We start from the raw sequence: 26,917 nt of genomic DNA on the forward strand, positions 1-26,917 counted from the left end.
ATATATATACTAGTATTTATACATATATAAATTATAGTATATATATACTAGTCTTTATACATATACATATATATACTAGTATTTATACATATATAAATTATATATATACTAGTCTTTATATATATATGTATATATATGTATATATACTAGTCTTTTCCTTCAAAAAATTAAAATCTAAAAAGCCTAAACAATGCAGTTGAAAATATAAGGTAAATATATATATGCCCAGGACTTGTTATATTTCACTTAGCATTTAGTAAGACTATAATAAATGTTTTCTGAATGTTTTCAAACTTACCTATATAAGTGTAACTAATAAATTCAGTTCTGCATTATATCCAATTAGGGTTTAAAAAAAGTTACTGGAAGAAATTTTTCAATGTGTAACTCAGATTCAACATTGTCCTTAAGTCCCCTATTGATTCCTATCCTATGCTCATATGTCCTGGAAGTTAGTATTCTTGGCTGAAATTATGCTGTAATATTGTGCAAATAATTTGTGTTTATATTTTAGGAATATCTTATACTCTCCCCATAGTACTGTGTTATTTAGAATTTCTGGGGATTCCATTTAAAAGTATTTGACAAACTTGCTGTGGGCATGTGGGGGACTTTCAGACTACATTTCCCATGGTGCAATGGGTTTTCTGTTTTGGATGATGTCTTCAAGGTAAAGCATGTCTTTAAATATTGGGAAGTGGCCTTGGACTTCCTCTTTGCTACCTGAGTGGGCTCCTAGGGGATGGAGAGGATTAAGGAAGGTACAAAATTTAAAAATGGCTGAGGTGGCAATTTGAATGGTCAATTTTTATTCTATCAACATGGGCCTAAATAAAATATTAGTTTTCCTCATAATATCAGCCTTCATCAGTTTTAAAAATAACAGTTTGGAAAACCACATTGGAAAAGTAACCCTCAATTTTTCAGATAGCCTACTGAGAGTATTTAGAATCTTTCCCAGAGCCTCAGACATGCTCTTTTTCTGTGCTTGCTCCTCTCCCTATTCTCTCCAGACTCTAGGCTGTTTTTTAGGGAAAAGGGACAACAATATTGATGTATCCCATGCCACTGGGCTTCTAGTACCTTTGCCCAGTGCCCAGGGCCTGGTCTTAAAATTTTGCTAAGTCCCTGACTTGTGGCCACTCCTGATTTTCCTGATACCTGACTGAGAACTCCACTGATTTTCCTGACTCCTGACCTGGCCTCCATTCCTGCCTGCCCTGCCTTTCTAAGCTGTTCTTAGAAAATCATATTGTGTATCTGGTCTGTCAATTTTAGAATAAGCCTCAAATGAGTAGTAGAACAAAGAAAATAGAACACTAGATCTGGAGTCAGAGGAGGTGAGACCAAGTATTCGTTCTTCTACTTATTATCAGTATAACTTTAGTCAAATTGCTTTCCTCTTCTGAATCTTGATTTTTCTAACTCTAAAATGAAAAACCTGGACAAGATAGTATGAATGGTGTCATTCAAAACCAAACCATGATCCTATGCCCTAGCATTTTTCTTAGAAGTCATTATAAGCTCTCTAACAATTTAATCCAGTTATATCTGTACTGTGAAGCATTTTGAAACTGAAAAAAATTTACAAATATTTCCCTAACAAACTTTATATGGATTTTTATAGCTTTGCACTCCATGAAATACACTTATTTTGATTTCTTTTTAAATTTAAAGGTAGCAGAAATTTTCCAAGTTCTGTCTGAGAAGTGTCTTTGATATTTAAAATAAGACAACTCATGGGTATTTTCCTATAGGAAATAAGCAATACCTTCAAAGATATGGGGTTGCAAGGGACAACAGAGTCTGAGAATCTCTCCTCTAAGCAAATAACTTCAATATCCCCAATAAGTGTCCATACAGACTCTGTTTAAATTTCATCAATGAGGAACCAAGATGGTGGCTTAGTAGCAGCAAAAGCTGAAACCTTTCTGCCAATCCTATCAAACCGAATCTTTAAAAAAGCTATTCAAAATGACAGGAGTCAAAGTACAATAGTAAGATGGAGTGAGGATCCTCTCCCACTAAACACAATTTGAAAGGGAGGCAGACTGAGTTGATTTTCATAGGATAAGGAGAAACTAGAAGCAAAACTGCAAATAGAGGAAAGCTGGCTGACCACCCTATCACCTACGACACTAGGTTATGAGCTTGAACATAGACCAAATTCATGACCTGGGATACATCAACAACAGAGCACCCAATCCAGACTGATCCTTTAAAGTCTCAGTCCCTAGCACCAGCACAAAGAAGATCCAGAAGTCCATAGCACTTGACCCTTTCAAGCCTTTGCTAAGGTTAAGACCTAGCCACAGATGAAAATAGCTCACAGTGCCAAGTCCCACAACCCACCAGCAAAAGAGCCAGAATCATCAGCTTTCAGAATTCCTACAAAACAAATTCCACAAAACAAAACAACAACAAAAACAAGTGATCAATTGTAAATGACCTAGTTCTACTCAGCACAATGATCCATGGCAAATTGAAAAGACTTATGATGAAAAATACTATCCACCTCCAGAGAAAGAATTGACACTCTGAATGCAGATTAAAGCCTATTCTATAATCAATCAATTTCATCAATGACAAGAAACTGAACGGTATAAGAGACATTCCATGAAATTCTTGAATAGCACAATTTATTAAAAAGTATTTTCATATGTTGAGTTGAAAACCATGTCTTTTCAAAATTGTTGAATAATTCACAACTATTCGAGAAATGTAAACTATTATGCATATCTTCCCATAATCTAATATTCCAATCTTATTTTTTTTCCTTTAATAATTTGCTGGATGTAAGATCAAACCTCATGTTTGTTTTGAAATGTATTTGTATCTTTCTTGTAATTAGTCATTTTGAATATTTTGCACATATTTGTTAATAGTCTCCTTAAACATTTATCTAAGAGGTAATGGCTGACTTTTTTAGACATGTAAATTAATATATGTATTTTCATATGTATACATATTTAGTTTGCTTATATATGCAATATCAAACTGTTACCAGATAAATATATTTTTCCAATTTTACTATTTACCTTATATTTTTTTTTACCCTTGTACTTCGGTGTATTGTCTTATAGGTGGAAGATTGGTAAGGGTGGGCAATGGGGGTCAAGTGACTTGCCCAGGGTCACACAGCTGGGAAGTGGCTGAGGCCGGGTTTGAACCTAGGACCTCCTGTCTCTAGGCCTTACTCTCACTCCACTGAGCTACCCAGCTGCCCCTTACCTTATATTTTTTTTGCAAAATTTTGTTTGTGCAAAAATTTTTTACTTTCACATAATCAGATATTTATTTTATCTTTTAAAATTGCCTTTGTCTCTAATTTCATTAAAATTTCATCTACAATCCATAGCTCTAAGTGCCATGTGACCTGCTTCTCTTCGTTACAATAGCAGGTTCATAAAATACAGATAATATAAACATTTTCAATGTATTGTACAATATGGAATGATATGCTGACTTTAGCCTAATTTCTAATAGAATACTTCAAATTTCCCCTATATTTTTGTCATATACAAACTACTTCTCTAAGTAATTGATGCTCTACAACACAAAATTCTTCAATCCAATTATTTCTCATTGTCCTTTGACTAGCTAGTTATGTTTATCTACATATTTAAAGTAATCACATATGGTTTTGATGATTTCTGCTTTAGAGTGCAGTTACATATTTTTACCTCTATCTATCATGCCCTTTGAGAGACTACATCTTGTTTTTTTCAAGATAAATTTTTCTATATAAATTTTCTTATTAATTCTAGCTCCATAAAATATCCATTTTGATTGGTTTAACATTAAATGTGTAAATTAATTTGTTATACCACAGTTTTTGTTATGTTGACATCTTTTGTCCATGATTTTAAGTAGTCTTATAGCAATTTAACTTTTTCTTTACTAATTTAAGAAGCACTCTATGGCTATATTAATATAAGAATTTTGTGTGCTTTGCTAGCTTTATCCCCAGATATTTTATGAGTTGTGTATTTGTTTGGAATAGGATGTCTCTTTCTACTATTACCTTCTCAAATTGGTAATTAATGTTATTGTTGTTAACAAGAAATATGGTACATTTTTGATAGTTTATTTGCTAGCCTGAAAATGTGTTTATTGTTATCTAAATTTGTATCTTTGCTAATTCCTTAGAATTTTAAAAGTAAAATATTTTATTATCAACAAATAAGGATAGTTTTGACTCTACTTTAACTGTCTTATACTTTTAATTTCTTTCTCATTCCTTCTTTCTATTGCTAGTATTTCCAGAAATATATTAAATAATAGTGAGAAGACATCATTTCTTAATTCCTAGGGATTTTTTGAGAAAGATTCTAGGATATCCAAATTGTATAAGAAGTTCATTTTTTTACATTTCAGATAGAATGTTTATGTCATGATGTATCATATTGTATCACATCATATCATATTGTAAGGATGTTATTATTTTGATACACTTTTATGTATTATGTGAAAGAATTTTTCTTGCATCTAGGCAAATGATCATGTGATACTAATTTTGTTATTCTTTTTATGAAATTAATTGTTTTGATTATTTTATGAAGTTTGAAGAAAGGAATCTGTAAGACCATTTTCTCAATTACTGAAAATAATTTATGTCACATGGGTACTAATGTTGTTTAAAAATTGTGTTGGGGCTTATGGATTAAAATAGCCCCAGAGTAGAAGCAAGGTTCTTCATCTACTCTCTACTGACATATATAAAGTGCTTTAAAAGGACAATAACCAATATCAGATGAGCAAAGGGGCTCCACTGTAGGATGCAGCATTGAATGTAGGCAGAGTTTAGGCATTTCCACATTAAAGGGGGCAAAATTACTCCCACAAAAGTGGAAGCTCATCATCCCTACCCCATTCCACCTATAGTTCAAGAGTTGTATCAAGCATGGTGCAACCTCTAGGTTGTCTGGGGGACTGACTGAGAACACCACAGATTTACCTGTGAGAGCAGTGACTCTTCAGAACTGAGGAGGCTGAGGAAATGGGGAGATTGGTTGCAGAGATTGGGCAGAGAGGGGCTTTGCACAGCACACACTGCAGAGACTTGAAAAATCACTTTATGGCAAAAACTTCTCTGGAACTAAGTACAGAGACCTGCCTAGACTCCTCACTCAGACTTCTGTGGGGCAATCTTTAGATTTCAAGGACTGCTGAGGAAACCAAAAACTTAGACTTGAGAATCAGGAAGGCATGCGACCCCAGGATGCTTAGGAAACATGGAGAATGGATGTGGAGATGGGGCAGAGAGGACCTGCACACAGCAGGCACTGTGCAGACTTAAAAATAGTCTGAGGGAAAAAGCCTCTCTGAAACTCAAGACAAAGATCACCCACCTTCCTCACTCAGACTAGACTTCTGACTGGGAATGAACAAAATATGGTCACGAAAAACCAAAAACTAGAATCAACTACAAAAAAGAAAACACAAGAAAAAAGACCTTGACTCTAGATAATTTTGTGCAGAAAATTTCCAGAAAACAGAGGAGATAACAGAATATGACAAAGAAGTAAACATATCCAAACCTTCAAAAACTTGGAAATTGGTAAAAGTTTTTGAGGAAGACAAATTTGAGATTATAAACCAAATTAGAAAGATAGAAAAACTTGGCAAGAAAAGTGGGAAATAGTTCAAAAAGAAAATAACAGATTGAAAGACAAAAACTTCCACTTGGAAAAAGAAGCACAGAAATCAAATGAAATGATAATCAAATTAAAGACAAGAATTGAATGGCTAGAAGCCATGAAAAGCAGGATAGACCAAACCATAAAGGAAAAACAAAAGATCATAGCTGAAAAAGAGTGTTTAAAGACCAGAACTAGGCACGCAGAAGCTAATGAAAGCAGAAGACAGCAAAAGTTAATAAAGCAAAGTCAAAAGTATGAAAAAATAGAAGGAAACATGAAATATCTCATTGAAAAAACAACTGATCTGGAAAACTGGTCTAGAAGAGACAATTTAAGAATCATAGGTTTACCCGAAAACCTACAAATAAACAGAAATATTGAATCATACTACGAGAAATTATCCAAGAAAACTGCACTGATATTCTTCAACAAGAGGGCAAAATAGATATTGAAAGAATGCATAGATCACCCTCCACATTAAATCCTCAAAAGATGACCACCAGGAATGTAATTGCCAAATTAAAGAGATTCCAAGCTAAGGAGAAAATATTATGAGAAGCCAGAAAGAGAAAATTCAGATATCAAGAAGCACCAATCAGGATTACACAGTATCTGGCAGCCTCTACACTAATGAATCACAAGGCATGAAAAATGATATTTAGAAAGGCAAGAGAATTGTGTCTACAACCAAAGATCACATACACATCAAAATTGAATATATACTTCCTGGGAAAGGTATAGACATTTAACAAAATAGAAGACTTCCAAGTATTTATAAAGAAAAGGCCAGAACTGGGGGCAGCTGGGTAGCTCAGTGGAGTGAGAGTCAGGCCTAGGTTCAAACCTGGCCTCAGCCACTTCCCAGCTGTGTGACCCTGGGCAAGTCACTTGACCCCCATTGCCCACCCTTATCACTCTTCCATCTATGAGACAATACACCAAACTACAAGGGTTAAAAAAAAAAGAAGAAAGAAAAGTCCAGAACTGAAAGGAAAATTTGATGTCCAAATATAAAAATCAAGGGAAACAGGGGAGTGTTGTTTCCGGTTAAGATGGTGGCAGAGCAAGGAGCAGCTGCTTGATCTCTCCTAACCGAAGCATACAGGACTCCTCAAGGGGACATAAAAACGGGTCCAGACAAATGAGGGAACCCCACAACAGGGCCCAGCATTGAAGGTATGCTGAATCGGGGCATTTCCAAGCTATAAAGGGGTGAAACAGCTCTCACTAAAATGTGAAAGGAAGAAGCCCATCCACCCCCCCACACCACGCACAGCACCAAGGCCAATGCTTGGGAGTGAAAACATGATTGAGGCAACCAGTAAATCACTAGCAGCCCAAGGGCTTGTACCTGAGAGCTGCAAGACGTGGGACCACAAGTGGCTGGGGGGCTCGCACAGACTTTCCCGAGCATCTGTGTGTGTGAAGACATTGCTCTAGGCGAGGACAAAGATCTCTAACACAGGGACTCTCCCGAACATCTGAGGGGGTGAAGGCATTGCCCTAGAAGAGGACAAAGATATCAAACGAAGGGACTTTCCCAAGTGTATGTGCTGGTGAAGGCATTGCCCTAGGCGTGGACAAAGATCTCAAAAGCAGGGACTTTCCTGAGCGTCTGCGTGGGTGAAGGCATTGCCCTAGTCGTGGACAAAGATATTGAATGCAGGAACTTTCCCGAGCATATGTGCCGGTGAAGGCATTGCCCTAGGCTCAGACAAATATCTCGAAAGCAGGGACTTGAGCGGACAAAAATCTCGAAAGCAGGGACTTTCCCAAGCGTCTGCACGGGTGAAGGCAGTGCCTTAGGTACTGACAAAGATCTCAAAAGCAGGGACATTCCCGAGCATATGTGAGGGTGAAGGCATTGCCCTAGGCACGGACAAAGATCGAGAATTCAGGGACTTTCCCGAGTGTCTGCGTGGGTGGAAACATTGCCCTAGACGCGTATAAAGATCTCGAGTTCACGGACTTTCCTGAGCATCTGTGAGGGTGAAGGCAGTGCACTAGGCGAGGACAAAGATCTCGAGCCCAGTCTTGGACCTCGAGAGGGAATCCAGTGCAGATGGGAGCATGGCTTTGGAAGCAGCCCATGAGACTGCTGAAGAAGTCTTGGGCAGAGGGGTAGACCGGGGACTACCAGGAGGCTTGACCCCAAGGACAAGGAGACCGTAGCCCTCAGGAGTTTAGAAAGCGCAGGCAGACCCTGAGTGTGAAGACAAAGCAGAAAAGGGGCGGGGCTAACAATGGCAAGCTGAGAAATCCAGAAGAAAAGGATTATCAAGAAAAACTATGGAACACTCGACAACTTTTACAGAGAGAAAATTCAGGCAACAGAGTAGAACAAACATGTATCCAAACCTTCCCAAAACAATGAAAACTGCTCACAAGCTATTGAAGAGTTCAAAAATGAGATGTTGAGGAAGATAGAAGAGATCTGGCAAGAAAATAACAACTTAAAAGGCAGAATTTCAAAATTGGAAAGTGAGGCAAGTCAACTGAAGACCAGAAATGACCAAATTGAAAAGGAAAACCAAAAGATTATAGCCGAAAACCAGTCCCTAAAGGCTAAAATTGAGCAATTAGAAGCCAATGATCTCTCAAGACAACAAGAACAAATAAAACAAAGTCAAAAGACTGATAAAATAGAAGGAAACATGAAATATCTCAATGAGAAAGTGACAGTCCAAGAAAACTTGTCTAGAAGAGACAATTTGAGAATCATTGGTCTTCCAGAAAAAGCAGAAATTAATAGAAACTTGGACTCCATACTTAAAGAAATTATTCAGCAAAATTGCCCTGAAGTCCTACAATAAGAGGGCAATATAGACATTGAAAGGATCCATAGATCACCCTCTACAATGGACACAGAAAAGTCAACACCTAGGAATATAATAGCCAAATTTAAGAGCTTTCAAGACAAAGAAAAAATCTTACAAGAAGCCAGAAAGAGACAATTCAAATATCAAGGAGCACCACTCAGGATCACACAGGATCTGGCAGTCTCCCCACTAAAAGACCCCAAGGCTTGGAATACAATATTCAGAAAGGCAAGAGAGGTGGGCCTTCAGCCACAGATCAACTACCCATCAAAACTGACTATATACTTCCAGGGGAAAGTATGGGCATTCAACAAAATTGAAGATTTCCAAGTTTTTGCACAAAAGAGACCAGGACTAAAAGGAAAGTTTGATACCCAACCACAAAAATCAAGAGAAACATAAAAAGGTAAATAGAAACAGAGGGAAAAGAAAGAAAACTCATAATTTTTTTTTAAATTTGACTCTTTAAGGGCTTAAATGAGATCTAATTAATTATCTATATTCCTATGTGGAGAAATGCTATGTATAATTCTCTGTAGTGAACTCTATTCACTATTATAATATTCCCTATTATAGCAACCAGAGGAATAATTCATAGGGAGAGGACAGGATACTAAATGGTCTAAGATGATATGAGGGGTGGGAAAGAGGGGGGGGAATAGTAGGGGACACAGAGAAAAATCTGAATAAATAAGAAAAATAGGATATTCTAAAACACACAAAGAGGACATGGGAAGGGGAGGGGATAAATACTATTATAAGAAGGAGAGGAAGAGCGCATTAAGAGGTAATAATCAAACCTTACTCTCAGTGTAATCAACCAAGAGAGGGAAGAGTAGCTTTATTATCCATTCAGATAAAAAACTCTATCTAACCCTACTGAGAAAGTCAGAAGGGATAAACTAAAGGGAGCAGGGGAGTGGGGAGGTCAAAAAAGGTAGGGGAGAAGAAGGGGGAGGGAATTCATTAGGCCTTTAAAAAACAAAAAGAGGGGAATAACAAGGGAGGGGGCAGAAAGGGAAGTAAATCAAGGAAGGGGTTAAGGGATACCAGCCCAAAGCAAACCACTGGTTTAAAAGAAAATAGTGTAAGAAGAAGGGGTGTGTCTAGGGGAGCATACAAAAATGTCAGTGAATGCACAACTGATAATTGTAACTCTGAATGTGAATGGGATGAACTTGCTCATAAAACGGAAGCAAATAGCAGAGTGGATCAGAAACCAAAATCCTACCATATGTTGTCTACAAGAAACCTGTCAGATCTCTGGGAAAGGAAAGATTTTAAAACCAAGCAAGAGTTAGAGAAAATTACAAAATGTAAATTAAATGGTTTTGATTATGTTAATCTAAAAAGCTTTTGTACAAACAAAAATAATGTAGTCAAAATCATAAGGGAAACAACAAATTGGGAAAAAATCTTTATAACAAAAAACTCTGACAGGGGTCTAATTACTCAAATATACAAGGAGTTAAATCAATTGTATGAAAAATCAAGCCATTCCCCAATTGAAAAATGGGCAAGAGACATGAATAGGCAATTTTCAGATAAAGAAATCAAAAGTATCAATAAGCACATGAGAAAGTGTTCTAAATCTCTAATAATTAGAGAAATGCAAATCAAAACAACTCTGAGGTATCACCTCACACCTAGCAGATTGGCTAAAATGAAAGAATGGGAGAGTAATGAATGCTGGAGGGGATGTGGCAAAATTGGGATATTAATGCATTGCTGGTGGAGCTGTGAACTCATCCAACCATTCTGGCTGGTAATTTGGAACTATGCTCAAAGGGCTATAAAAGAATGTCTGCCCTTTGATCCAGCCATACCATTGTTGGGTTTGTACACCAAAGAGATCATAGATAAACAGACTTGTACAAAAATATTTATAGCTGCGCTTTTTGTTGTGGCAAAGAACTGGAAAGGGAGGGTATGTCCTTCAATTGGGAAATGGCTGAACAAATTGTGGTACATGCTGGTGATGGAATACTATTGTGCTAAAAGGAATAATAAATTGGAGGAGTTCCAAGTGAACTGGAAAGACCTCCAGGAATTGATGCACAGTGAAAGGAGCAGAGCCAAAAGAACATTGTACACAGAGACTAATACACTGTGGTAAAATCGAATGTAATGGACTTATGTACTAGCCACAATGCAATGACACAAGATAGCTCTGAGGGATTTATGGTAAAGAATGCTACCCACCTTCAGAGGAAGAACTGCAGGAGAGGAAACATAGAAGATAAACAATTGCTTGAATGCAGGGGCTGAGTAGGACATGATTGGGGATGTGGACTCGAAACTACTATACCAGTGCCACTAACAACAATAGGGAAATAGGCCCTGAACAAAGACACAAGTTACAACCAGTGGAAATGTGTGTTGGCCATGGGTGGGGGGAGAACAGAGGGTGTAGGGGAAAGTAGGGACATAAAGTATGTAAATAGGTTAAAAATGAATATTAATAAATGTTTATAAAAATAAGCACATGAAAAAGTCTTCTAAATCTCTTGTAATTAGAGAAATGCATATCAAAACAACTCTAAGGTACCATCTCACACCTAGAAGATTGGCTAACATGACAACAAAGGAAAGTAATAACTGTTGGAGGGGATATGGCAAAATTAAGACATTAATGCATTGCTGGTGGAGTTGTGAATTTATCAAACCATTCTGGATGGCATTTTGGAACTATGCCCAAAGGCCTTTAAAACACTCTCTGCCCTTGATCCAGCCATACCACTGCTGGGTTTATACTCTAAAGAGATAATAACAAGAAAGACTTGCACCAAAATATTTATAGCCTTGCTCTTTGTATTGGCAAAAATTTGGAAAATGAATGGATGCCATTCGATTGGGGAATGGCTGAACAAAATGTGTTATCTGTTGGTGATGGAATACTATTGTGCTCAAAGGAATAATGAACTGATGGAATTCCATGTGAACTAGAAAGACCTCCAATAATTGATGTAGATTGAAAGGAGAAAAACCAGGAGAAACTTCCACACAGTAACAGATACACTGTGGCAGAATCAAATGTAATAGGCTTCTCTACTAGCAGCAATGCCATATTCCAGGAAAATTCTGAGGGACCTATGAGAAAGAATGCTATCCACATCCAGAGAAAATATTGTGGGAATAGAAACACAGAAGAAAAACAACTGCTAACAACTTCTTGATCACATGGGTAGATAGGTACATGATTGGGGATATAGACTATAAAAGATCACCCTAGTGCAAATATTAATAATATGGAAATAGATATTGATCAATGACACATGTAAAACCCAGTGTAACTACTTGTTGGCTACAGGAGGGGTGTGGGAGGAGGGGAGAGAAAGAACATGAATCATGTAACCATTGAAAAATACTCTAAATCAATTAATTAAATGACATTTTTCAAATCAAAATAAACATTGTGTTGGTATTCTGTGGACAGAGGTAAATTGGCAGAATAAAGACGTGCTCACCCTACAAAAATTTAAAAATAGCATCTCAAGACTTCTGGTGGTGGAGCCAAGATCAATGAGTGAATCTGAGCTGCTCCATATCACCACAAGAATCTTCAATGACAAAGATTAAAATATTTCCACAAAATGAAAACAAGAGCAAAAGAACCAACAACGAGATAGAGTCAAATAAATTTCAAGAAAAGAAGACCCCAAAAGGTAAGCAGTCAATATCAGGGCCATTGGGGTAAGAGGAGAACAGGAGAGCCACCCAGAGGCTACAGGAAGGAGTGAAGAGCAAATCTTACACCCCTATCCCACATCTGCTCTCCAGGGTTCAGAATATAAGCCCAAGACAACATTCAGATCCTGAGATTCTGCCTGGGAAAATAGTGATCCAAGCCAACCCACACCCCTTGAAATTTAAAACCTGTGAAAAAGTCTGGAGTTCCAGTACAGGGTAGTCTGGATTCAAGTGGGTTGATCTGTGTGGACCTGGAGGTAATCCAAGAATCCCAGTATGGGCTTGGAATAAGAACATAGTTCACACTTTGGTGAGGACACTGTCCACAGGGGTGCCCTACATATCTTGTTGCTCAATCCTAAAGGCAGTACTCAAGTACAGGATAATCAAGGGTGTGCCTGATTTCCATAAGCCATGCAGACTAAAAATAGAGAAAAAAATAGAGACAATCTCCTTAATGGACATAGAAGCAATAATCATGAATAAAATACTAGCAAATAGTTTACAGAAAGGTATCACAAGGATTATCCACTATGATCAGGTGGGATTTATACCAGGAATGCAAGGATATATTAATATGAGGAAAACCATCCTCATAATTGACAATATCAATAATCAAACCAGAAGAGATCTCATGATTATCTCAATAGATGCAGAAAAAGCCTTTGACAAAATCAATACCCATTCTTATTGAAAACTCTAGAAACTTTAGGAATAGAAGGGCCATTCCTCAAAATAATAAGCAGTATATATTTAAAACTATCAGCAAGTATCATCTGCAATGGGGACAAGTTAGAAAGCCTTCCCAATAAAATAAGGAGTGAAGCAAGGATGCCTGCTTTTACCTCTATTGTTTAATATAATACAAGAAACGCTAGCCATATCAATTAGAGAAGAAAAAAGAAATTAAGGGGATTAAAGCAGTCAATGAGGAAACTAAACTATCATTGTTTACAGATGATATCATAGTACACTTAAAGAGTCCTAGAAAGTCAACTAAAAGACTAGTAGAATAATTAACAAGTTTACCAATGTTGCAGAGTACAAAATATACCCACATAAATTATCAGTATTTCTATGTATTTCCAACAAATCCCAGAAGCAGGAGTTAGAAAGAGAAACTCCATTTAAAATCACTCTAGACAATATAAAATATGTAGGCATCTATTTGCCATGACAAACACAGGAATTACCTCTACTGAGGAACAGAGTCCTGTGTATTTCCGTTACAACCTAGGGAAATTTTTGTTCAGAAATTATCAGTACTGGGAAGAGGGAATTGGTTTGTAGACTGAAGTTCTGTTGTAAGCCTGTGGTTATACTTGACCAGCTCTGTTGTCATGAAGCAATGGAAGTATAGACGGAAGTGGGAGTATGTTAGGAGTTTGAAATTTCTATAATTCTCTGTTGTTCATTTAGTTTTTACCTCATTTGGGTTTTTGGTATCCTCCATCTTGGAGACAGGTTTAACTGTTTTATCCCTTGTACCTAATTCCTATTTTGGAAAGGATTAAGAAAATATAAAGCTCACATACTATTTCTTCTTCTCTCTTTGTCATTTGATGCAGGCAATTCTTTCTGATTGGTTAGAATCGAACTCTGATCTGGAGTTATTTCTGAAAAATGTAATTATCAATTTTCAATTATTCATATCAGTATTCAAATATTCAAGCAAATATTTACTCTCTAGTTTACTTTGAGTGAAAGAGATCTTTAGCAATGTCTAGAAGGCTGAAATTTTCTATCACAAAAGACTGCCTCTTTTATCCACTAGTGGGGAACTATTATCTGGACCTCATTGTTTTGGCCAAAACAATATTCTATTTTGATATTTGTCATATTGATCTAGTCTAGAGAATCTTAAAACTTACTTGAGATTGATGCTTGTTCTGGAGAACTCTGTTCTGTGTTTCTCATATCAAACACACAAATAAAAACTAAGTATTTAAATAAAATGTCTCAACATGTGAATGAATTCTGAAAGTAGAAGATTTGATATCATATCCTACTACTGATGCCAACCATCTAGTGACCTTGGAAACATCTACTTAACTTTTCTCTGATTCAGTTACTTTATCTGTAAAATTAAGGGACTAAAGTACTCCTAATGTTCTTTTCCTGCTCTAGATCTAGTCCATTAGCCTATGACTCCTAAGATAAGAAGTGAAATAATTGAAAATTTTATTTTTCTCTTTTCCATGGACCCATAGAAGAATAAAGCTTGATTGAGTTTTACTCTTTCTTCATTTTTGTCACTAATCTTATCTTTTTTTTTAAACCCTTAACTTCTGTGTATTGGTTCTTAGGTGGAATAGTGGTAAGGGTGGGCAATGGGGGTCAAGTGACTTGCCCAGGGTCACACAGCTGGGAAGTGGCTGAGGCCAGATTTGACCTAGGACCTCCCGTCTCTAGGCCTGACTCTCAATCCACTGAGCTACCCAGCTGCCCCCTTGTCACTGATCTTATGCAGAAAGTGCAAGGTCTTGAGGCATTAAGACTCATCTTCAGAGTTTATAACTACCTTCATACACCTACTATCCATTGGCAAGTCACTTAACCCTGTTTGCCTCAATTTCCTCATCTGTAAAATTATCTTGAGTATAGTAAACCTCTCGAACTCCGCCAAGGACGGTCCCAAGCCCGGCTGAAAAAGGAGGAGGGTTGGGCGTGGGGCTAGCAACCTCACCCCGTAAAAAAATCTCACTTGCTACAGAAACGGCAACCTCATTAAACCAACAAAACCAACGATCGCCTAGTCTGGAAGATTGCTCTCCAACAGAGTCCATGACGCATGCTGGCAAAAGCCTTTGGGAAGCCAGTTCGTTGATAAATCTTCTGACGACCAAGGCAAACAGAGTCCGTTGGCGTCAGATGGTTGTGGCCCTATGCTCCTTGGGAGCCAACAGGAATAACTATAGTAAACCTCTCCACTGACATACTGGAAAATCCTAAATGGAACCATGATAAGTTGACTACAACTGAAATAACTGAACAACAAGAAATGTGGAAAGTATTTATGTATGCTTAGAATAAAATATTAAATATGCTCCAAAGTATCAATAAAAACATTCAACATGTCAATATTGACTCAAGTGGAAATCTTCATCTTTGCCTACTTAAAAATTTTGATGTATCAAAATTAACTTATAATGTATTTCATATATGAAGAAAATTTCCTACTATATATTTTGAATCTCATCATAAAACCTAGTGAAATATTTAAGATCTACTCTATCATTTTTATTAGTTCTAATATTCACAGGAATACTTGGTTTTCTTCAGGACTCAATGTCCATCAATGACTTATGCTGTCTATCTGTCACCCAAGTAAGCAGTCCCTAAAATATCTGTACATAAATCAGTCTGAATTAGGATCCAGTTTTACCATGTGTTAATCTATTTCCTTTACCAATGCTATTATAACAATAAAGACAATACAGGATGTTGAAGTATTTCTAACCATTGACTCATAAGATAATTTAAGTATACCATAATCATATCTGGGCTAAATAAAAGTTATTTCAAAAGAATAATGGATATGTTTCTAATCTATTTGGGTAAATACACAGTGACCCACACTCTCAGACACCAAAATAACATGGCCTCCCACAGAGTGCTATAAAAGAGAATCCTTTATTCTCTTTGTCTACTTTGAGTTAATCAATCAATATATAGAAAAAAGGACTATAAAAAGTACTGACCTTCCTGCTTCTGTCTTAGGGTTGAGTTCTTGGCTTGAATCTTTGACTTGGAACTTTGGCTGGTGACTTGCCTCTTGGAGTTGGCTTTGGACTTGGACCTCAACTTCAACTTGGGGCCTTGACTCTTGGATTGCTTCATTGGAAGACTGCTCCTGTATCTTCTCCTTTGGACTTCGTCTTGGGTGAGTGAATAGTTATCCTTCCCTTCCTGGTTTCTGGAGAGAGTTATGGAGAGACCTCCTTCTCCTGGAGGAGGCTGAGTTGCTGGAACCCTTGTATAAGACATCACTGGGTCCTCTGGCTGAGGGTTAATGAGCCCTGCCAGGCCTGAGTCAGACACCAGAGCAACATTTAATGTGACAGATTATACATTTTCTCTACCCTCTTTTTACATTACTCTAATTTTACTCTTTCCACTTCTTTGTAAATAAAATTACTAAAGTCGCTTGACTTGAGCTATAATATATTTTTAATCAGTGACCACAATATTACTTTAGAATTCTCATGTTTTAGTCAAACCCCTAAATTTAATTCCTTACAGTGCCAGAGGTAGGGCATAGGACTTTTATTCTCTGATAACCACAGAGATCTTAACACTTCTCAGGTAAAGTGACATATGCATAGACAAAGAATTTGTTAAGCTCTTACTATGTATTAGGCACAGTGATAATGGTGGAAAACACTAATCTAATCAGAAAGAAAGACAATCTATACCCCCAAGGAATTTATAATTGAATGAGAAAAGACAATATACAAATGGTATTTGAGAGAGATAACAACAAGGTATAAAAGTCTGAAGACTCAGAAGTGGAGCAAGGTAAAGAACTCAGAGAAAAGTGAACATTTGGAATTCACTAATAGGAGGAGGGGTGAAGAGAAGGCATCTCCAGAGTGAGAAGGAAGAAGACACAAAAATGGAAAAAGAAATGTCATAAAACAAAAAGAATCTAAACTTATAATCACATATAACTGAGTTTAAATCTTGTTTCTATTACTTTCTACTTGTGTGACCTTGGACAAAAAATATAAACTTTTGGAACTTTAGTTTCCCAATTGTCAAAATGAGGAAGTAGTACAATATGTCCCCCATTCCAATTCTAATCAATGAACTTGTGAGCCTATGAATCTTAAGTGTGACAATGAATCTAACTCAGTACCTAGTATTTACTACTGTGTAGAACAGGGATAGTGGCTGACAAAGCAATCTGGTGATTAAATAAAGAGATATTTAATTATAGTCCTTTAATTCAGTTTATTACAACCTGCTGCAAATGACAGTAAGTGTATAGGTTTGACGTCATTTGGGGCCATATAGACTTGCTCTTTTTCACAAATGTAAACTTCATCCCTAATCCTGAGATATATTATATATGTATAACATTAGTTTTAAGATAGACTAGGAGAAGGAATATGGATACATTAGTGAAAATTCATTACCACTTTGAGAAGAACAATTTAAATTGTGTGCTCTGTCTACCATGGGTGAATAAGCTTCATTTTCATATATAAAGGGCAGAACATCTTCATAAATTATGCCTTCATTCTGCCTTGATGAATCTTATATATCACTTTGATATTAATGAAATGTGTATACAAGCAGAAAATAAACTCCACTATTTGGATATCTTCCAAAAATGTTATCTTTTGGAGATTTTCTATTAAGCTTTTTCCTAAGCAAAGAATCTGAAATATGTAGATACATACATGGGAATTATAAATGAATCAAAAATTGAGATAAATGAGTGTATTTTTAAGCAATTGGGTTAATTAAATCTGTTCATCAATTATAGGCATAGAGCATTAAACTCTGAAGCTTTAGTGAAGTCAGAAGTTGCTTTATCATAATTCATAAATTCAAAGATGGGCCAATGATTGAGCAAAACCTCTTCTACTCACCTCATATGATTCAATGATTTGATTAACTACACCTAGTTTATTCCTGAAATATTTAACCATGTTTAAGTAGTGAATATTAAATGTTAATATTAAAATGGAACATTCATAAAATCAATAATATAAGCAATTGTGTTTTAAAAATTCAGATTTAAGTAGCAGCAAAAAAGGTATTATGTATAATTTTTATAATGATCAACTCCAAGACATGCTATAGGCAGTTATAAATCTACAAATGCAGTGAACATTAAAAATAATTTTTAAAAGTATGTTCTGGGCAAGAAAAGGATCAACCATATGTGTGTGTGTGTGTGTGTATACATGCATATATATGTACGTGTATTTGTATGAACACAATTTTACACATAATGTAAATTTAACATTTAATATGCACATACATGGGGTGCACATATAAGTATACTTAAATCAACATATGAATACATATATTTATGTATACATGAATGCATGTATATACACATAAATACACATGCAATTATATATACAATAACATATTTAGAAAGAATGCATGTTATATACAAATACTGAAAGAATACATATTCATAAGAAACAGTACATATACTAAATATATAAAGGATAACTATAAAATTGTTTTATATAATTATGTATTCTTTCAGCATATATTTATATTCTTTCAGTGTTCATATATACATGTGTGTATGTACACACATATATACACAAGTAAGTATAGAAGTAAAATTGTAACTACACACATATTCAATGCATTTGCATATACATAGATTTACATATATGTGTGTATATACACAGACATTACAATTGATGCAGTCCAGTAAGCATAGAGGAGTATTAAAAGGGGGGAGAGAGAGAGAGAAGAGAGAAGCATGTTTAAATATGCATTTAAAACATGTATAAATACATAAATCCATTATTTAGCATAAATACAAATATATAACTATAATTCAAACTCTATGAGATTTCAAATGTAATTTGCCCTATTTGGAAGATTTTCCTAATGTCTTCAAATACTATTTGTGTATTTATATAAACTACCTCATATGTATTTTGTATATATTCTTGAATGTAATAAAAAGGTAGTTTTTCATTGTTCTTACATCTTGCTCCCTTCCAAGAAATCTACAATATACTGAATTTTAGCATCCCTGATTCTTTTTGTGTTTGACCATCCTCCTCCAGAATTCAAAAATTTTCATTGGTTGGTTCTCATCCCTAGAATGTTCTCTCTTGAATGTCTCCTGGTTTCTCTGACTTCTTTACAGTCTTACTCAAACATGTACCTTTTTCAAGAAAACTTTCCTGGGAAATCTTAATAACTATGTAGTAATATCTTGAAATAATTTAATACACACATCTTTATTTGACTTGAGAATAGGAATTTTCTTTAATTCCATTCCCCAGCATAGTGTCTAACAGCAAGTAATTCATAAATATTTTTAATTGATTGATTAGAAACTTTATTAGCTTTGGGGAAATATAATAATTAAATCCAAGTATTTTGCATCACAGCAGCCATTCTTGCATTCTGAATCCACCCTGGATCTGGCTTTGGATAATCTTGGAAACTCAAGTGAACTGGCTTTCTCAAAGAAGCATTGATCTATAACTATATCATGGAAAGGAAATGGAAGATAATCATTGTCTCTATTACCTTGACATCTAATATGTACCACAGACAGATTGTTTAGTGGGGAGAGACCAGAACTGTGATTGTAATGGTGTGCCAATAAACTTCATATATTCGTTGCAAGGTTCAGCTACCAGTTTGATCTGTACAAGACAGTCTACATGAGAGAAGCTGAATATTTTCAACTATCAAATTGAGGAAAGAAGAAAATAAAATAAAACATCGTATCTTCTATTGTGTCGCCTTTAAAATCCCTGATTTTAATGAATGTTTGCTTGACAAGTCACTTCAAGGAAGAAATATGACTCTGAAATAGGAAATAGCATTAATCAATTTCATTCTGTGGAAGTATAAAATCTTTGACTGAAACTTCAGTGTATAACATCTTCATTAAGTCAAAGGAAGGTGCAAGTATCATTATCATCAAGCATATGATTCAACATTAGAATTTCTATTAAAATATCTGCCCTACTAGTATCATAGCTGTGGCCACTACTTTCCCCCCCTCAATTTATCAAATGGTTTCTAGATTTCAAGGCTATTGACAAAATTCCTTTTTCACTATGTATACAATCATTCATTTTCTCTGAGAAAATTTCTCTTACCAATTCAGGACTCCTAGTCTTAGGATGTTGTGTAGGGTATAGTAAGAGGTTGAGAAACTTAATCAGTCATAAATATGTTTTACATCAGAGAAAGTACTTTAAACACAACTCTTCTTGACTGTAAGGCTCTTTCTCTTTTCATGTAATCATGCTGAATCTCATTCTGGTAATATGGTGATTATAATATGGCAGAACATTTGACATTACCCCAGCTAAAATGATTATCTTTTCATTTTTTCCATACAATAGCATCCATGTCACATATTAGAAATAGTACAACATGGTCACTGTCCTAGTGTCTTCAAAATATAACTTTTTAAAGTTTTTCAGTTATAAAATATGCTAAATTAGAAGGGATTGAATTTCAAATTTGGCTGTTTTTAGTTCTTTTTTACTTTTTCCTTAAATTTTGAGTATATTATGAATAATTTAAAAGTTCATTTTAATGATCAAATAAAAAAGAACAGTTATAACTACATCAGTTCCCAGAATGATGTTTTGGAGGTTACATTTATTTTTGTTTTTAGTATATAATAAGTAATATAACAATCATATAACACATGCCATTTGTTATAAATATCTAATAAATTATATAAATATGCTTATCCAAAAGAAGTAAATTCTCACATTAGTTATGAAAAAAATCTTTGTTTCATTTTTTTTGGTTCCATCCCAAAACTCACCGCTGCAAAAGAAAATAGGTAATATGATAATGGTTTAACATAGATTATCATCTATCACATAGTTCCCTGTTTGCCTTGAGAAGCAAGAAATATATTGCTCACAATAGAGAAATCCATCTACTCCTGAGACATTTTTCAGAGGAAGTTAATTTAAGTTTATGCTCTGTTTATTCAAGTTTATTTAAGTATTCTATTTCATCCTCTGTTAAACTAGGGAATGTTTTTATTTTATAAGTATTCCTCAATTTTACTTAAATGATTAAGTTTTGGGCATTTAATTAGACACAATATCTCCAAAAAATTATTTTGACTTCATCTTCTTCCTTGGTAAAGTCACACTTTTAACTTTTGATTCAAGTGATTTGATTTTCTTCTCTTTTTTAATAGAAACTAATATTTTATCTATTTTGTTGGTTTTTTTCATAAAATCAATGCTATATTTATTCATTCAATCATTTTTTACATTAAGTTTTGTTCATCCTACCTTTAATATTTATGATTTCTTGTTTAGAATTTCTTTGGGCAGTTTTTCATTTTTAAATTGTATTTTTAATTAATTGATTCATTTTTAATAATTTATTAATCTAAGCTTTTAGAGTTATAATTTTTCCTTTAATTACTGCTTTTGCTATATACAGTTTTATATGCCATCTAACTCTCATCATTTTATTTAATAAAATAATTTATTGCTTCTATGACTGATTTCTTAACTCACTCATTCTTTAAAATTAAATTATTTCGTCTCCAGTTAATTTTTATTCTGTTATTCAGTGGACCTTTATTAAACATAATTCATTTCATTATAATTTGGATATAATACACTTAATATTGATGCTTTTCTTTAATTACAAAATTTTGTATCATGTTATATGGTCAATTTTTGTAAAAGTACCATTTGCTACTGAGAAAAAAGGTAAATTCTTTCCATCACAATGCAATTATCTCCAGATATCTATCATATCTACATTATTTAAGATTTAGTGTTATCTCCACAACTTCTTTTTTAAATTTATTTGTTGGTTAGATTTATGCTGTTCTGTAAAGGGAAATTTTAAATCCCCCATTATATACATTTGTAATATATTTTCACCTGTAACTCCTTTAGCTTTTCCTTTAAATATTTGGATACTTTACTATTTGGTAGATATATGTTTAGAATTGAGAATGCTTTGTTATCTATGTTACCTTTTTGTTTCATTTAATAATTTTTATTTTTTAGAAAAGTTAACATGGTTACATGATTCATGCTCTTAGTTTCCCCTTCACCCCCCGACTTCCCCCACCCCACCATAGCTGATGCCCATTTCCACTGGTTTTAACTTGTGTCACTGATTAAGACCTATTTCCAAATTGTTGATAGTTGCATTGGAGTGTTAGTTTTGAGTCTACATCCCCAATCATGTCCGCCTCAACCCATGTGTTCAAGCAGTTGCTTTTCTTCTGTGTTTCCACTCCTGTAGTTCTTCCTCTGATTGTGGGTAGTGTTCTTTACCATAAGTCTCTCAGAATTGTCCTGGGTCATTGCATTGCTGCTAGTACAGAAGTCCATTACATTTGATTTTACCATAGTGTATTGGTCTCTGTATACAATGTTCTTCTGGCTCTGCTCCTTTTAACAATATGTACTGTCCCTATTTCTTTCAATTAGATCTGTTTCAGTTTTAAACTCATTTGTGATCATTATTACTAAGCCTGCTTTTTTGTTGTTCTTATTGTTGACTGAAGCATAATATATTCTATTCTGTCCCTCTATTTCTACCCTATAAGTCTCATTTTTAAATGTGTTTTTAAACAATATATTGTTGAGTTATTAATTTCCATTTTATGTATGTTTATCCCATTCATGGTCAAAACTTTAATTATTACCTGTGTATTTCCCTATTATTTTATTTTTTCTTTACTGTTTTTCCTTTCTATCTCTTTTTATCTTATTCTTTCTCAGAAATGAAATTTTCCTCAAACCACTGCTTCCTTAATCCCCATCTTTTCTTCAGGCACACCTTTACTTTTCTCCTTTTTCCTTTTAAGTTCCCTTCCCTTTCTCCTCTCCATACCCTCCCACTTGTTAATATTTATCCTCCCGAGCCCCTTACTTATCCATCTCTGATCCTCTTATGCAGGGGTCAGCAATGTATGACTCTCAAGCCATATCTGGCTCTTTTGAGGGCCAGATATGGCTCTTTCTGCAAGAGCCATAAAGTCAATTTTTTTCAGGCACTGTTACAGGAGAGCACACTGTGAGCACTGTATGGCTTTCATGAAATTACATTTTAAAAAGTGTGGAGTTTCTGACTCTCACAGCCAAAAAGTTTGCCGACCCCTGCTCTTATGTGTTAATATAATTGTCCTTTATAAAACCCTCCCTTGACTTCTTTTGCCTTCTTTTTTCTTAATCTATAAACCTGTCTAAGGTTCCCTCTTTTAATCATTATTATTTACCTTCTTATCTCCTTTTAATTTAAGAAAAAAATTTCCCTTCTATATGTATTATTTTCTTTTACACAGATCTGATGAGAATAATGGACTAGCATTACCACCCATTATTCCCCTTTCCCTTCATTAGAACATTTATTTTATTCATGCCTCTTTATAAGATGATTATTATAACTAATACCTCCCAATTCAATTTTCTTTTATTTTTAAATTCATTCTATCATATTTAATTCAACCTAACCTTGAATTTGATATTTATTAATTTTTCTTTCTCTTGCTGCTGAATTATGCTAATGTAATATTGAAATGCTGATGTTTTATATAGATTGATTTTGTGTCCTGCAACTTTATTAGTTATTATTTTTACTACATTTTAGTTGATTCTCTAGGTTTCTCTAAGTATACCATCATATCATCAGCAAAAAGGGATAATTTAGTTTTCTCATTGCCTACATTAATTCATTCATTTTTATTTTCTTATTGTTAAAGCTAGCATTTTGAAAAAATATTAAATAATAGTGCTAATAATGGGCTCCTTGATTCATTCCTGGTATTGTTTAGAAGGCTTCTAACTTATTCCCTTTGCAAATTCTGCTCTAGTCACTTACCTTTATGCTTGATATATGTTACAAATAATGTTGATATAGATGGATATTTAATAGTTTATTTAAAGTCAAATTGGTAATTAAGAAGTCCACGTGCCTGCTAAGATCTAATTCAAATGCCCCACCGTCACCTATGCCCACTTGGCTTGTTCTTCAGGAAAAAAGACAGTACCAATCCGAATCTCCCTATTTAAACTTCTGTTTACATTGTCTTACTTCACCACGTAAGGGCAGGAAGCCTGTTGAATCATGGGAAATGTAGTTCTCAAGTCCCCTACATGTCCACAGGAAGTTTATATCATGAATCTTGATATTAAGACCAAGGACCCCAAATTTCCGCTAATACATTCCCCCCTGAGAGCAGAAGGAGACTGATCTCCTTGAATGCTCTTGTAAACATAACTTTTAAATTACAGAAATTTGGGGATAAAAGAAAAGAGGACAAAAACTAGCCACATTGATAAAAAGCCAATTAGGGGCAGTCCCCTATTGGCATAAGAGTGTATATTCAAAACAAATGCATTCAAATCCCCATAATTCAATCAACTGTACCCCAAAGTTCCTTTTGGATCTTCATGATCCAGTGAAGGCTCTTCAGGCATCTTCATGGTGCCTTCTCCAAACAGGTTCATTGTCTGGATCCTGGGGAGATGGCAAATTTCTTATCCTAGAATTACTCTCAAGGAATTTAAACTTTACATTATAGTTTATAAAACACACATTCCCTTCTGAGAATTATACATTCCCAGCTGAAATTACTCTCAAAAGAGTTAAAATTTTGCATTATGGATTATAATACAGATATTATGATTATAAAGCTTACACACACACCCTGAGGAGAATCAATAACATATTCTCCCCTGAAAAGGGTACCCCAGGTCAGCTAAGGATACATGGGTGAGTCATGGGGTTGTACAAAATCAATTGTCAAAAGAAATAAAAGAAAAAAATTCAAATAAAAGAGAAAAATTAACTTGTGAATGAAATATAAAATGTCAAAGTCTTATGTGCAAAAGAATGTAAGGAAAAGTAAACTTATAACAGGTCCTTGAATCAAGACCCAATTAAAGTGATTTAAGCAGTTTGCAATTACCCATTTAGGAGCCAGGACTATGGAAAATTGCCATTCTATATATGAGAAACAACAGGACTAAATATGTGTTCAAGGAAAGTGTCTTTTTCTGGTCTGATTTGCCTGTACCTTTTCAGGGAATGAGCCATAATGATAGCCAATCTTAGGTGTTCAGCTAGGAAATGAAGCTCTGGGGAAGTCTGGCCTCTAACATGTTAGAAAAATTGCAACCCTGAACCTCAAACTCTAGTTTCAAGAGCTTCAGTATTGGTACATAACTTCCTCAATCCATGGTCTGCATGACCTTTTGCTCCTTGGCACTTTGGAGATTATCAGTTGGTCTCCATGACCTTATGGCTCTTTTTGCTCCCTTCTCCTGGAGTCAAAGAGACATTAATCACAGTCCCATAATATTTATCAATAATTGGCAGGTTACCATAGTCTAAGGCTTTTTGGGTATGCATTAATATTATATCGAATAAATATTTATATTAAACTTATATTGCTGTAAAATCAAAAAAGGATTAACATTGATTATATGTACTTTAAGTACAAAAGTGAGAAAAAAGGAAAAGAGTCAATTACTCTATTAAAAAATTAAAAGGAAAAGCAATAAGAAAATTAAAAATTCCAGGAAAAAATATAATTCTCTCAAGTATAAAAATGAGAGAGAAAAAATAAATTTTATTGTACTTATAAGGAAAAAATAATAAAATAATTTTTAAAAAATAAATATATATATATGTGTGTGTATATATGTTATATATATACACACACATATATATATATAGCTTAGAATTAGTGAAAGATTTTTTCACCTAAAAATGAGATCCATTTCCTGTTAAGCTTTTGCATGAATTGTGAATGTAAACAGTTTTTACAAAATAGCAGTTTCATAATGCACATTCAAATAAAGTACCATGATTTCCAATAACACATTTTAAGACAATAGCAAACAAACCCATTATTATAACTACTTACTATGATGTTTAAAAAATTGTATACTTGTCACAAATTCAACAGGTATAGTAAATCATTCAACCGTGGCTAAGATATTTTCTTAGCAAACTCTATTAACTGCCTTCATGGAAATTGTGGGGCAGAGCCTAAAAATATCTGATTAAAAAACCTTCTGGTTCTAAGTTATCCTCAGAAATTCTAGATCCTTCTGATGTGAAAGCAAGCCAAAACAAAGAGATAAAACATCAAGCATACAGAAGCTCTCCTGCCTTCCTGTGTAATATACAAAAGCTTGGGCAGGAAACCTCCATTTGTTTCCTCTACCCTTTTAATACAACATTCTTTATAATAAATATAAAACTTTATCATTCATACAGAAGGGTACTAGGCATCTAAAGTCAATTCTAAAGATGTCTTATAAAATTTAAATTTACATTTAAATTCTCAAGTCATTAAATCTTCAATGTTGTACATAATTATCAAGATAGAATAAAAACTTAAGGCATGTGATCCTATAGTTGAGATGGCAAATCCAGTATACATAAGGCTTATAAGCTTTTTACAACTTAAAAAAAGTTCAAGATGTTCATAAATGGTACAGATTACAGAATTAGATTAATACATGTGAACTTAAAAAAATGAAACCTTAAAGAAATCAAGAAATACAATATAAGGAACAGATTACAAGCAATGCAGTGAAAATCCCGTTTTAACAATTCTAATAGATTTGTACACTATTTGGGAGTTACAATAAAATCATGAACAGTATTAATCCAGAAGTCTGAGGTTTTAAAATATATCTCCCTGCCTCAAATGTTTTTCTTATAAAAAAAACATTTAGTAAGATTATGGTTTTTAATCCACTCAGCTTTTCACTTCCATTTATTGGGTGAGTTCATCCCATTCACATTCTCAGTTATGATTACCAACTATATATTCTTCTCCATCTTATTTTCCTTTTTTGATCCTGTTATTTTTTCATTTCAATCTTTTCCTTCTCATATGTGTTTTGCTTTTACTCATTCCCTTCTATCACCCCATTTGTCTTATTCCCATCTCACTTCTCTGCTGGGTATGATAGGATTCTAAACCTGAATGGAAATATGGTTGTTATTAAATATGTGAACCAGTTAAGATGAGAATTAGGTTAAAATATTACCTGTTATAACCCTATCCTCCCCTCCACTGTAATA

Source organism: Gracilinanus agilis, chromosome 4 (genome assembly GCF_016433145.1).
Source record: "Gracilinanus agilis isolate LMUSP501 chromosome 4, AgileGrace, whole genome shotgun sequence".
Classification (NCBI taxonomy): Eukaryota; Metazoa; Chordata; class Mammalia; order Didelphimorphia; family Didelphidae; genus Gracilinanus; species Gracilinanus agilis.